Here is a 14129-nt window from a genome sequence, read left to right on the forward strand (position 1 = left end):
ATTCTAAACCATCGTAGGAAATTCAAATGTAGGAGCCGCTCAACAATTCCAGTTCAAGCACATTTCATATGCCAATCTGTCTGTAAATTTTAGCTTATGCACAAAACCACAAGCCTGTATACATTCAAAAGATTAAAAAAACCCAAAACAACAATTAGGCTACGCAAAGTTACGTTTTTCTTAATGTCGTGCACACTAACACAAAAAAATGCTGTTCTTCATTACAGAAGGTTGATTTTAACAGAGTATTGGACTGACATCTGCTTCACACACATTCTTTCTCAAAGTAATTTTTTTCTATAAAAGGAGACAACACAGCTTAAGTTTTAAAAAACTTTCTAACAAGGAAAACTTTCATGCAAACAAATTAGAAATCTCTGATGCTGCTACTACACAATAGTTCCTACAGAGGAATGATAGTAAAGGATTTAACTCAGGTCGTTTGAATTATGTTTCCCAAAATGCTAATAAAACTGACATGTTTGAACATACTGAAAAAGTCACAGTCCATCATCATGCTGTCACATCAGTGCATTTGACTTTTTTTAAAATGTATGGATTATACAATTACTACCAGGCTTCATATTTTATATATAAAAGCTACAATCCGATTATATGTCCATGCTGAAATAATTTATTAAATAAGGGTGGAATGACTGTAATGTTACTTCTATGATGAATGTAACTTGCTGTGAATAGTCTAGGAGATTGCAAGAGAGACCAAACCGAAGCCTGTAATTGTCTTCATCTTTCATGAAGTGGTGTGACCTGGGAAAAATATAGATCCCAACATCCAAAGCTCCAGCCTCATGCAAACATCTTGATTACTTATGTTCTGATATAGGAATGGTAAAAGAAAATTTATAGTCTTTACAGGCCACACCTTTAGATTACTAAGGTAAGAATCACAGCGAATTACATCCAATGTTTAAATTATACGTTAGTCTGTTATTGTTTTGCACCATCAGCAAATCACTCCTGCCACTATTACCCTTGCACTTTTGGATTCCCATTATTTACTACTCCCTAGGTGTTACCATCATGCTTAGTACGATACAGACGAACACGAATACACGACAAACCCAAGGTCTTGCAAGTCTGCATCAAGACAACTACACAAAGAAGAAAAGAGGGTACACGAAAACTAGAACTGTAACTATGCAACTTCTGAGATCACCAATAGCTACAGCATACAGATCACAGACAAAACGCTTTTTCCTTTTCTTTCTAACTAATGCTACATTTAAGATGAACACTGTGGTCCACAGGCCACACTAATTATTTGAAGGAGCAACAAGAAACCTGCTGGAACAAGTCAAATTAAGCAAGATGATAACGTGTCCCTCAAAGGCCACCTAAAACAGTTAGTTTTGGTTTAACGATCTTCTCCACTGAAGATGGACACCTCTTCAGAAATGTATTTAAGAACTGCTACAGTATTTATGGGAGCTTGCTTTCCTCACTGCGATCTGACAGGTCCCCTGAAAGCCCACTAATACCCTAGAGACGACAAACTGACGTTGGAAATCACAAGATCGCGGGAGCGCAGAAGGCGATGGCAACTCAGGGAGTGCTCTGTTCGGAGATTTCAGCAGAGTAAAGGGAAAACGGCTACAGCTGGGGTTTTTTACCACTTGTAAGAACTGCTTACAAAGCTCCTGCAGTCACACGCGTTGCCACTCACTGCCAACCGCACGCCTTCTCAAGCTCATCCACCCTAAAGCTACAACAACCTTCGGGAAAGGAGGGGAAAGCAAAAAAGTGGGGGGGGTTTAAGCAGCAAAAAGCAGTCAGCGTCGAGCTGGACCACGCCACAGGTCACATCTTCCTGGCTGCGCGGGGCCCACGGCCCCGGGTGGGGTACGGCACCCTGACCACCCGCCCCACCACCACGCCGCTGCGCCTGCGCAGACATCGCCCTGACGGCCCCTCACGCACAGGCGCGACTCGCCGCCGCGCAGCCGTCAAGGGCCGCTGCCCGCTACCGTCCCCGCGGGGAACCAAGTGACGAGGCCAAGGGCCCGCCGCCCGTTTCCCCTCCCTGTCCCGCCCGGTGCAGGCCGCCGCCACAGCCCCAACGGGACTCACGGCCCAGCGCATGCGCAGCGGCCCTGGCTGGCGAAACGGGCTGCGGGCGCGGGGTGGGGTTGGCGGGGGGGGGGGCGGGGGGGGGGAGAAGGGGCCCCCGCAGCACGCGCCAGCCGGAGCCGCCACGCAACCGGTCGAGGCGCGCGCCCCCGCCCGTCTCTCCTCTCCCCCCCGCCGGCGGCGGCCGCGGCGGCGGCAGAGCGGAAGGGAAGAGCCGCGGACGGGGGGGGGGGGGGGGAAGGCGGATGAGGCAACCAATGAGAGCGCGGGGCGTTCTACCCGCCCTCGGCGTCCCGGCCACTGGGAGGGCAGGGGGGGAGGGAACGAGGGACGGGATTGGCTCGGCGGAGCGCTGCTGGCCGCCCGCCCAGCGGCCCCAAAAAAAAAAAAAAAAAAAAAAAAAAAAAAAAACAAAACGACGGTAGCACAGAGGCCCAAAAAGCCCGAGGGGAGACGCCAGCCCGGCCGCCGACCGGCCGCGGCCCCCCCGGCCCCATAAGCCTCCCCGCCAGGGTCCGAAGCGGCAGCCCGCCCCGCGCCGCTGAGCGGGGGGGGCCGAGCGGCCGCCTCCCGTCCGGCAAGGCTTACCGCGCGGGGGGAGCCGTCCGCCTCCGCTTGTGATGAGCTTGGTCACAAGTGGCGCGCCGTAGATTTCGCCGTTTTTGCGTCACGCCCAGCGCGAGGCGCGCGGCGCGGGGCGGGAGGCGGGCGAGGCCGGCTCACGTGACGCGGCGCCGGGGCGGGAGCCGGTGAGGCGCTGCCCGAGCGCCGGGCCTCGCGTGCCGCCCGCGGGCGCGAGGGGCTGCGCCCAACGGCCGCCGCGCGGGGCGGGCGGGCGGCGGGCTCGCGCGGCCGCCATCTTCCCCCCGGCCGGGACGGTCTTGGCGGCGGCGGGAGCCCGGGGGCTCACCCGTCTCCTGCTGCTGCCGCCCGGTTCTCTCGCCGGGGAGGGCCCGGGAGGCGGGCTCCACGGTGCTGAGGGAAGGAGGGGAGCCCCGAGGGCTCGCCCGGGGTTGGCGCTGACCCTCCCGGCGGAGGGTGTGCGTGCCTGTGAGGCCCGAGCTGCGGGCCCCAGGCGGCGCTGGCGGGAGCCGGCGGAGGCGGCCGTTCGAAGCGCTGAAAACGGCACCTTCGCTGGTGCCGGGCAGAGCCGTGAGGACGGGCGGCCTCCGCCTGGGCAGCTCCCGGGGCCGGACTGCCCGGTTACAGGCTCGGGCAGGGGCGTACCTACAATAAACTTGTGTTGTGCAGCCCCGCTCGGCCTGGGCAGCCGCGGGAGAGCCGGCGCTAATCCCTGGTATAGGTGTTTTGGAGGAGGGGGAAGGAAGTAGAAGAGACAGCGCACGGCAAGTCATTCGTGAAGGGTGTCACTTGAAGGCGATACAAACCTCAAGCTGTACTGTCAATATTTTTCAGAGGATGCGTTCAGAAGGGAAACAGCTGAATAAGGCGGGGGGGGGGGGGGCAATTTGTAAAACATGCTATATTTTGTAAGCTCACAAGGAAGCCATAATGCTGAAACACTTCACGTTCTATCCCCCTTTCTTAAGTTGCGTGATCAGTGTAGTATCAAAATTGAAGAAATGTGATCTAAAGAGTATTGATGTCTGGTGAAATGCAGTTTCTTTTCCACAGCCGCTTACGATTTTGAAAATGCAGGTTTACCATTTATGTTCTGATTGCACAGTATTTTTTAGTAGAGTAGTATCTTCTACTCTAGTAGAAGTAAATACTAGTAGGTGGAGTATCTTCATTAAACAGCATTTAGCATTCTTGAAGGCCGTTGCACAGGGGGTGTCAGGAGGAGAGAACGCACCATTGTGAATGTGCTTGGAGTTCACCGACTTTTTTCAGTCATGCAGCGTATATAAAGGTACAGTCAGGCTTACTAATTAGGCTTGACAAACTTACTTACAGTTTCATTTAGCCAGTTAGTCACTGGCTAATCTGCTAGCCTTACGACACAGCATTGCCAGTTCTGGAGTGGGTTGTAAAGACTTAAGAATGGTTTGAGGACAAAGCAGTCGCTACAGCCTGAGCCGTTCATCAAGTGGAAATGGAGAACCCAGATGAATGAACAGACTCTTGGTAAAGATTGAAATGAATGAACAGAGTTTAAAACATTGAGTATCAGTAGGTAAAGCATCACACAGAATGTAGACTAGAGAAGGATATCTCCTTGTCTGCCCAGTACCTAGGGGTTATAGTACATATTTTAATTGTCCTCTGTATAATAACAAATCTACACAAAGGAAGACTCATTAATTTGTCATAAAGATATCTTCAGTTATATATACATTTGCCTTTATGAGGACATTTTAGAACTGTAATAGGTTATTGAGAGACTACAGAAACTATTGGCAGTTAAGAACAATCTGATTGTTCTTGATATTTTTCAGCATAGGAAGATAGGTAAAACAACTTTTTGATGTCCCTCAAGCTCAGTTTCTCTGTGGTTTACAGATTCCTTTCATATGCCTAAGAATTTTTTTAGGTCTGTGCCTCAAGGAACACCTGTGTTTAAATATTTGTAGTATCCAGGTCAGCATGCCTGGCCCATCAGTTCTTTCATCATCTGCTTACTGTGGGGGAACATACTGAGGGAGGAGGCATGATCATGGGAGCTGGAGTTTTGTAAATTGAACTATTTCTAACAGAAAATGAAGAGGCAACATTTTTTAGGAAGAGCCTGAAGAGGGAGCCGTTGGTACAGTAGAAGCAACAATTAAGGCAGAATCGCTATTAATAAAAGAAAAATTATATCTGTAACAAAAATAATCAAATTTTGTAATTTTAAGCTCTAGTTATTAAATGTTTACAGGCATACCTACATTTAATGATCTGGTTTAGGTATTATGTACATAATTTTAAAGTCATGCTGAAAATTTAAATGCTTGTTCTTTGTTCTGAAATGTACTGATTAAAATATATTAAAATGCAAACTGAATAAAGTCAATGATGAATTGGTAAAGCATTAATTGGTCAATAGATTAGTTTATAAATGGACTGTAAACATAGAGAGTATTTATCTTCTAACAGAATATGACATTAGGAATGATTCTGCTGTTGCTATATTTCTTCCGCACCAAAATATTGATTGCACTAGAAATATTACTCATTTAAAGAGTAGTACCAGCTCTTACTTAGCTGTGTAACTTCATACTCTATCTACCTTTCCTACTTAATATTCCATGTTTGTTCACGTACAGGAAGCACACACAGCTTTGTGATTATTACTACCAGACGTCAGTCATTTAGCAGGATGGAGGCAGTCACAATAATCATATTTGCCAACTCTGAATTACAGGTTTTCTTGCACATCAAATTTGTTTAGAAAAATAACCCATGACTTGACAATGGTCATGTAGGTACTGTGTCTGACAGCCCCTCCAAAGGACACTGCCGAGCATCTATAGGATAGTCAAGCAGTCGACAGTATTGTCCATAAGAGTTTCTTAGTTGCCATTACTTTTTTCCAGAGTAGCAAGCTTTTGAAGAAAAGCTGCATCTATCTTTATCTTTATTCTGACAATGTAATTACACCCATAAGAAAACATGAAGCAGAATAATTAGGATGTAAACACCAGGAACTTTTTTAATGTCAATTACCTATGCATATATATACATGTATACCTTCCCTTTTTTTAATGCAAATTTTTTTTTCCCCATAGAAAAGACAATTAACCTTTGAAAAGCCTTGCCAAGCGGTGGCTATTCTTCCAGTTGAAAAGTGGGGCTAAATGTTTTTCCTCTGTTTTGGGGTTGGGTTTTTTTCTTTTTAATTCATTGCATGAATTATTGGGCGGAATCTTATCTCATGTATATTGGTGACTGAACAAAAGGGTCTCACTGCTCCCTTCTGGTTCCCTTAAGTGAACCCGTGCTGTTGCGGGTTTGTGGGGAAACCGCCGTGGGGCGGACACTGAGGAGAGAACCGAGCTGCCGTGACAGTCCCCACCGCTCCTCGGTAAAAAGGGATGGAGGGCCAGCCTGCCGGCCTCCGCTCAGCCTGGATCCGCAGCCTCCGGAAAGCGGAGACGGTGCTGCCGCGTCAGGGCCTGACTGCGCCTTTGTGCCGTGACGTGCCAGCGAGGTCACGCTGCCTCTGGCACCCGCGATCCCTCTTCATTAAAGGTTGCACCTTCTTCCTCACGTCGCGTTGCCTTGTGGGTTCGCAGCCTGGTTGTGCCAAGTAACCTGTCTGAAGTACAAATAGTTACCCGTTTTTCACGTAAACAAAATGCTCACCGGCTGCTAGGTACCTTTTGTTAAATTTTTCCGTTGTGATGTGGAGAACCTTATGCAAACAAACAAAAATGTGATAAAAATTATGTGGTTTTCCCAGCTTTTCCTATTATCACAACTGCAATGCAAATGTTTGAGAAAAGTGAGAAAGAATGCACGCAGGCTTTAATGAATGCTTGGACGGGATCTGTTTGAATTTCTTATAATTTCATAAAATCTAGAAAAAGGAAGTTTTTAAGCAGCTGCAAGAGAAGAAAGTAGGTTTTTGCAATTAAAAATACTATTTATAGCAGTTTAAGTTTGCATGTAGAAGTTGCAAGAATTTGAAAAAAACCCGAGATAATGCTTGAAGTTTCCTCCCATATCCTAAGGCTATTATTAGAGTCATGAATTCTAACAAAAGAGAGTAACAGTGCCTGCAAATCCTTTTGTTTGGCCCAGGAGATGCATCATCGGGGCCTGCCCTTGCCAGTACCTTTACAGGTTTTCTGTTCAACTTTTGAAGAAATGAAACAACTGGAGTTGTTCCACCTTGGTGGATCACGCAGCCTCATTTCCAAATGCAAGGAACACAGCGTGTGCCTTAGGAGAAGTGAAGCTGAATTCCTACAGGCTTAACATTTATCTTTTCTGCTTTTATATTTGGATAACTGAAGACTTAATTGTAGCTAAAAAAACCCCAAACTTCCCTATTGCAAAGCAAAGGCAATATTTATGTGGACTTTTCAAAGTCGTCTTTTTTTCTCGCAAAATTATGATGTGATGTTCTGAAACTTGGACTGACAGCCTAAGAAGCTACCGCTAGAGTGTATTTATCTTTATAAAGTGCCGATCCTGCAAATGGCTGCACAACAGATCGTTGAAGCCTGCAACAGAGAAGCACGGGAGCCGTGGATATCTACATGTGCGCCAAGAGGTGTCTTCACAGAGACGCGTGAGGCATTAGACATGATCTTTAATCAGATACTGAATAATCTTGAGTTATGTTCCTCTAAAGCCAAGTTACAGTATGGCTGAGAAGCGGTAAGAGGAGCACGTAACAATTATGATATGTAAAAGTCTAGAAGAGTAGTCAACCAGCTATCTGCTCGATACCACAGTAGTCAATATCACAAAAAACAAATAGTAATAAATGGTCATATAAAGCAATTGTATATAAGCACAAACAATTAAAATTTTTTGCATACACAATACGAAACATGCGAACGAGTGACATCACTTATGTTTCTGTGGATATGGCTTTCTAGATACAAACATCAATGTGAGTATACCAATAAATCAGATCTCTCATTGTTTTTTTTCCTTGCTGCCAAATACTGAGGTTACTTGAATCAGACAACCAGATTTTTGACCCTTGGACACTGTCTTTTAAGCTTTCAGGCTGTTCCATTCAGAAAATCCCATTTTAAGATAGACCACCACCTGGAGAGAACCGCAGGTGAAGATTAATTTATTTTTCCTGGGCCTGTATGATTCTGTGCGCACGTTATAGCGATGACTTGGCAAAGGCACCAGACTGTCATTGCTAGTCTGCTCACCCAAAATGAAGCTAGCACAACATCTCTTCAGCATGGGTCTGTTTGTTTGTTTGTTTAAAATGTATTTTCTTTCATTCCACTGCTTTTCCGTAGAAAGTGGACTATATAAGTAATTTTCAGTATCCAGAACCCCCCAAAAATGGCTTGAGGAAGGATGTACTTGCCACATCTTGTTGGTGCTTCCACTGTGATTAAATGAAACTGTATCACTTGAAGCCCTTGCTGGAATGTCAGGGTTGCTGCCAAATCAGTGATGTTAACCCTGTGTCCGGAATTTGCTGTCTTGTCAGGAAGGCAATAATGCACAGGAGATGAGTAAAGCAGTACTAACTCTAGAATTTCTAAGTGCAGAAAAAGAGTGATACAAACTTACATTAAATTCATATGAGGGCTCTGCCACCACCTGTTTCTTCACACCAGAAGACTGCATGTCAGGAGTGTGTCATGTTGAATATTTTCCAGTTTCTATTACAGAGATTACAGTTTCAATTCTAAGTTAAAAAAAAAAAAAAGAAAAAAATCCCCTTTGGCTCTGTGTGGATTGTCCGGCTCGTGGTTCACAAGTTTCACCATGCCTAGTGCACACAGGCGACTCCTGGGGGGTTACAAAAGTGACCCAGCCTTGGTTGCCTTGAGGCCCTGTCTCTCTGCAGGGACGTCTCACGGGGAGCTGTGTAGACAGTTTAGCCCTGGGCTGTCTTATAAACCCTAAAGTAAACAGGGCAGTGGCTGCACCATTCGAAGAACCAAAACCTGAACTGAGCCTTGAAATCCCTTAACAAATAGTATGCTCTAAGTCTCAATCCAACCACTATTCAGTTGCCTGAGGAAGCAAGGTAAAAAAAACCAAAAAAATCTGGAGGGTTTCAGCTTCAGTTTCAAGTTACAACCTTGTATATTTAAACAATCACAGATCAACAAAGGAAAGATAAGAGGAAGCTCCACGCAGATATACATAATCTGTTTAGGCATATATCTTAATCCACTCAGACACAGTCATACACACCATTCCACAAGTCAGGGGATAAAAACTCTTAAGACTCAGGTTGGAAAGGGGGGAGTCACTTCTCCAACTATACAGTTGGCTTGTGAAGGGAACCCTTCCCACCCTTGATCGGGACGCAGGTTGAGGTAGCTTCCCTGGCATTGAGAGCCCTTACCTGGAGGGGTAAGTGAATATTCTTTATGCTTTTAAGTTTGTAAACGCATGTGTGGTTGTGGTTGTCTGTGACTTGCTTGTGGTTCTAATAGCGTACTACTCTTGCCTTAAAAGATTGCAATAGTGCATTCCTCCATTGTATCTGTAAAACCTGCAATAGTGGTGTGTTAAGTCTGTAAGTGAAGTTCAAATAAATCGTTTGCTTGAACCTTGCAGTTAAATCTGTGAGTGAAGTTCAAGTCGTTTGCTTGAACCTTGCAGTGAAGTCCTTTTCCATCACAGGCTCCACAAATAAAAAGACATGGCTAGCATGATTGAATTATTCTTACAGATTTTTAAAAAGTAATAATAAAAAATTAAAATTGTAACTGCATCTAAAGGACGGGGAACATGCAATTGGCTGCTACTTCATGTTATTTCACAGTGAGAGATCACCAAAATGATTTTGAGACAGGTAACAACATCAGTATTATTCACGCATGCATACACAACGTCTGGTTTCTTTTAACTACAGCTATATAGAAGTCTGTCTGGAGACTGACAATGCCAAGACTCCAAGGATTTGTTGTTGTCGTACTGTGGGTTTTTTTTAATAAAAAGGTAATTAATTGCAGTAAAATGAAAGAGATTAATTTATTACCCTGTATTATCTGTTATGTGTGAAGATGTCCAGCTTGCCAGTATTTACAGCTCTGCTCCTGTATAATTAATCTCTCACAAACCCACAAAGCAAGTTTGTGAAAGACAAATGTCTCAAACATAAACATCAAGTCTGGTACATTATGCATCAATACATTAACTTTAAGATTTAATGCAGGATCAGATCAGATAAGAACTTGCAAAGAAAGTCACGCTACATGAAATACAGATTTAATCCTTATTTTTAGTCTTCACTAAGTCAGCATCTTATCCACCTGGCACATATATCGAAGTCCTGTGAGAGCTACATCTGCTGAAGTAAGAACGTGTGTAAACTGTCAGCTTTATGGGAAGAATTTCCTAGTTATACACTGAAGTTCTCAAACGTTCATCAGGTGAGGAACATGACCATTTTTCTTTGCTGTCAGGATGCACCTTGTGCAGTGTGTACTTTGAAGCTTAAGCAAGGTTTTGTTGGGTTTTTTTTCCCCTTGCAAGCATAAAGTTTCTTAGCAAATAGAATCCAAATTCAATGCTTAGTTATGTTTTTGCAAGCACTTTTACACATCTATTTAATTTGAGTCCACAAAAAAACACAGCTGTCATTCCTGCCTTGAGGAGTAAGTGAACGTGGCAAGTTTCACACAAAGAACCTGGGAGGAATTATACAGCAAAACACCAGCATGCTTTCAGATAGTATTTGCAATTTTTATAACTCTGAGAGTAAATAGGAACCACCTCCATCGTCCTCCATCTCAAACAATTCACTCCGTGTGGGTTACAGAATTAGCTGAAAGGCTTTGCAGAAACTGCTGATCCTCAGGCAGGGCTGGAAAGCCCCATTACAACAGTCAGTGGCTCTTTCACTTACCTCCTTAGAAAGTAGTGGAGATATCCAAATGACTTCTAAGTGACTTGAGAAAGAAGATTCACACCTGTTTCAAACTCATACTACCTCAGTTGAAAAAAATCAGCAAACAGCTTGCAAAATTGTATACCACCATGCTTGCATTGTTAGCAGGTCAGTTTGAATTTCCTGCTCTATTTTTATGTAATCTAATGTAGCAATATGGCAGGAACAGCATTTACTACATACCTGTTTGTCAAAATTACCTGTAATGAGGTGTTCTTCATACATGTTGCTGAAGAATGCAAGTGAGAAGATCACTGAAATATTTGGCAGTAGAGCTAAGTAGACAAAAATACACTCTGTTAACAAGGAACTGTTCATATTTTTCTATTCATATAATTATGCTTAAAATATTTATATAATGATTTACCTCTTAAAGGATATGATGTGTCTGCAGCTCAAAATACAGACATATATGGACATATATGGACTCAATGATCCTTATGGGTCCCTTCCAACTGTAGATACTCTGTGATTCTGTGATACAAGGTATACATTTGAAAATCAATTAAGCTTGACCTTGGGGCAATAAATATTGGCGAAGTACCACACTTTTTCCCCTGTAAGAGTAACTTGCACCAAAACTATGGTAATGTCTGCAGTTCTGACCAATTCCAGAGTCAGCATCTTTCTAGAGAAGGAGTCTTCTAAAAACAGATATATTTGAGAAAGCAAGTGAGAAGGAGAAGGGCTGAGAAACAACAAATGATTTTTAGGATCTTAGAAAATCCCATGGTGGAAAATAGCTGGCAGTGAGCATTTTGGTTAGCAGAGGGGACAGACTCTGGAGGTAGGCGAGAACAAGGGTGTGCACTTACCCCTACGTGAGTTTTGCACGCACAGGCTCCCCTCACACCCTAGTGATGAGCAACATGGAGATGAGCCAGGGAGACCAAACGGGATCCGTGAAATGAGAAGACTTTGTTCAGGGCTTTTTTCACGCATCGGTATTTCAACTTTACACATTACTTGCAGGTGGAATTTTCCAGCAGGAACAAGGGGACTGCGGCTCCTCGCTGGCACCGGCCACTGCGGCGCGGGCTCCTGTGTCACCAGTAAAGGCACAGTTGCACAATCTTCCCTCTCCAAACACAGACTGTGGATATCCTTAACTAGCAAGGCATTTTATAACGTTTTGTCAAACAAGCTAAATGCCGTATTCTGAGAGGAATGACTAGCAGGAATCAAAGTCAAGCTTCTTGGGAGTAATGTTACTGGAAAGGAAAACCGTAACTATGTGAGTAAGCATAATCTTCCACTTTCATGGGCTAAGCAGATGGTGACCTGATTAGGTCGTAGTCTCAAGAGGCTGGTCATCTCTCTACACCTTCAGCTTCTATTGTCATCACTTTATTATTTTACTCATTCTCTATGATTTTAGTTGACTGTCACATTTTTTAACCTCCTCTTTTGAGACATTGTGTAAGGATTAAAAACTGTATTCATCTAACATAAAAAAGCAACTTTCACACTTAAGCCCGCTGATTTTAAATGGAAATTAAAATGTTCCAGTTTCTTCTTTCACACTAATAATCAGTAGGAAAATACGATCCCACCCTTGCGCACTTGATTCCCTACAACGTCGATGTACAGCTTACAGGAGGGAAGACTTGGGACGACGTACCAGGGAGTCAGGCAGACCTTGACCTGCTACGTACAGGCACCTAGTGCTGTCGGAGGTGCTCTGGGGTGCTGCGTTTGGCCGGCTGCCACTCCACTGGGAGTGTTCACACAGGGCTTGAGTTGCGTCTGTCACCCTTGAGGCATTTTTCTCAGGTACCATAGGACGTCCCCAGTGGCATTAGGCATCCAAGTCTTGATATCTGAATCAAGATCTCAAGGGTATAGATGCTGCTGTTGGACATCCCCACAAAGTTGTTTTCGTACTACCTGGGTGGGTTTAATCAGCAAAGCATCCTCTTACCTGATTATACAGAACATGATATGTGAAACAAACAGTACTTAGGTTTCACTGTGAAAAGGTGCCCTGAAGTAAACACAAATTATCACTAGACGTGTATCACAGTGTAAAAATTAGTCTAGAACCAGTCCAATTTACACTGAAAAGTCACCTCTTTGGTGTCCCTGTTCTGTGAGTTTGTGTAAACTGTGCTAATAAACTTATTGTAGCATTTCTAGTTTTGCACGTAAATTGGCCAAAACCAAAAGCCATTATTCAACCCTTAATAAGAAAAACCTCAATCAGTATAAACAAGGAATTTTTTTTAATAAAATGTCAGGATTAGATCTTGTAAGTGTACGTATATATACATAGCTACATACATGCATATGCATATGTACACACATAAAGTGTACATATGATTTCTGCAGTTAATTGTTCAGGATTTGAGAATATCTAATATGTTCTGACATGGAATATGGCATATCTAGAATAAGGCTAACAACTAGAAGTAAACTTGAATCCTGTTTCTAACACTATTATGTTAGAGTTATCTTTAACTTACTGCGGCAACAAACAGCTGTTAATGCAACCAAGAAGTAACATTGCTAGAAATGGTATATAACAGTACAGACCTTAGAAAAACACGCCTTTTTTTTTTTTTAAAGGCTGATGAGATACTGCACAACATAAAAAAAAAAAAAGGAAAAGACAGGATAACTGGTGGGTGCCCTGGCTTGATCTGAGAGGGAAAGAGTAGCTCTGGATACCCCCATGGGCAGGAGTGACCTCCACAGTGCATTATTTCATGGCTAGGAGAATCCAAAATTGAAGTTTTCTGCTATTTCTCTCTTCTGGGACTGAAGGAGGCATGAAGATAGTCTGCATAATTCATTGCTCCCACTGTTTCACACACATGGTTTTAACTTGACAGTAAGTGGCTATTTCAGAGCAGAACCTTATTTCAGTGCACTGCTCTGGCAGTGCCTGTGCTTATAAAACAATGCTGTCTTTGTTGACTGTATTTTATTTGGCGTTCCAAACAGCAACAGAAAAAACTACGCATAATATAAGCCCACCTTCAGTTGCACTTCTTAATGTTGTAGAAGCCTTAGACAGCATGGATTAGAGTGATTTTTCAGAGCGGTTAGATTCCTAGAGACACAGCCTCCATACCTCTTTCATGAGGAAATCTGCCACCTCCACCACCTCACCAAGATTTTTACTCCTTTGCCAAAAAGGTCATATTTACGAGTAGCTGTTTCTTTCAGTGGTGGTTGAAGCCACTTTGTAAAGCCACTGCAAAACAGGAGATTGCAAATAATGTTTTACGTCAATTGTATGTCTTCGAATACTTCAGCAAAATTTAGTTATTTACCTTTATGGAGTGATAGCTTTTAAGCACGGACCAACCTGCCCCGAGTCCTGTGCAGGCGCTGGAGTGCTCGCCCCTGCAGCGTTCCTTACCGTGCTGGTTCCAAAATGGTTTCAGCAGGTGAAGGGAGCTGCGAGACTGCAGAGGGCTTGATCTGCAAGTTGATGACGTGCAAACTGGAGTTTTCTGGTCTTGGAAGCTTGGTCCTTGTCTTGGAGTCCTCTCTCTTGAAAGGGGCACCAAAATTTACACTGTGGTTATGCAGTCCGCAGAGC

The 14129-nt window shown here is 44.0% G+C and overlaps 1 protein-coding gene across 2 annotated transcripts in view; it reads right to left on the minus strand.

The window, feature by feature from the left end:
• Positions 1–3661, minus strand: part of ZNF407 (zinc finger protein 407) — a 356342-nt gene extending 352681 nt beyond the window's left edge. Inside the window, exon 1 of one of the 2 annotated variants that reach the window (XM_075022872.1) lies at positions 2677–3650. The gene's annotated coding sequence lies outside the window, so the exon portion shown is untranslated. Of the gene's footprint in view, positions 1–2676 lie in introns of both variants that reach the window. The other variant, XM_075022873.1, reaches the window with a different exon arrangement.
• Positions 3662–14129: the final 10468 nt, after the last annotated feature.

This window comes from Buteo buteo, chromosome 3 (assembly GCF_964188355.1).
Source record: "Buteo buteo chromosome 3, bButBut1.hap1.1, whole genome shotgun sequence".
In the NCBI taxonomy this organism is placed as follows: Eukaryota; Metazoa; Chordata; class Aves; order Accipitriformes; family Accipitridae; genus Buteo; species Buteo buteo.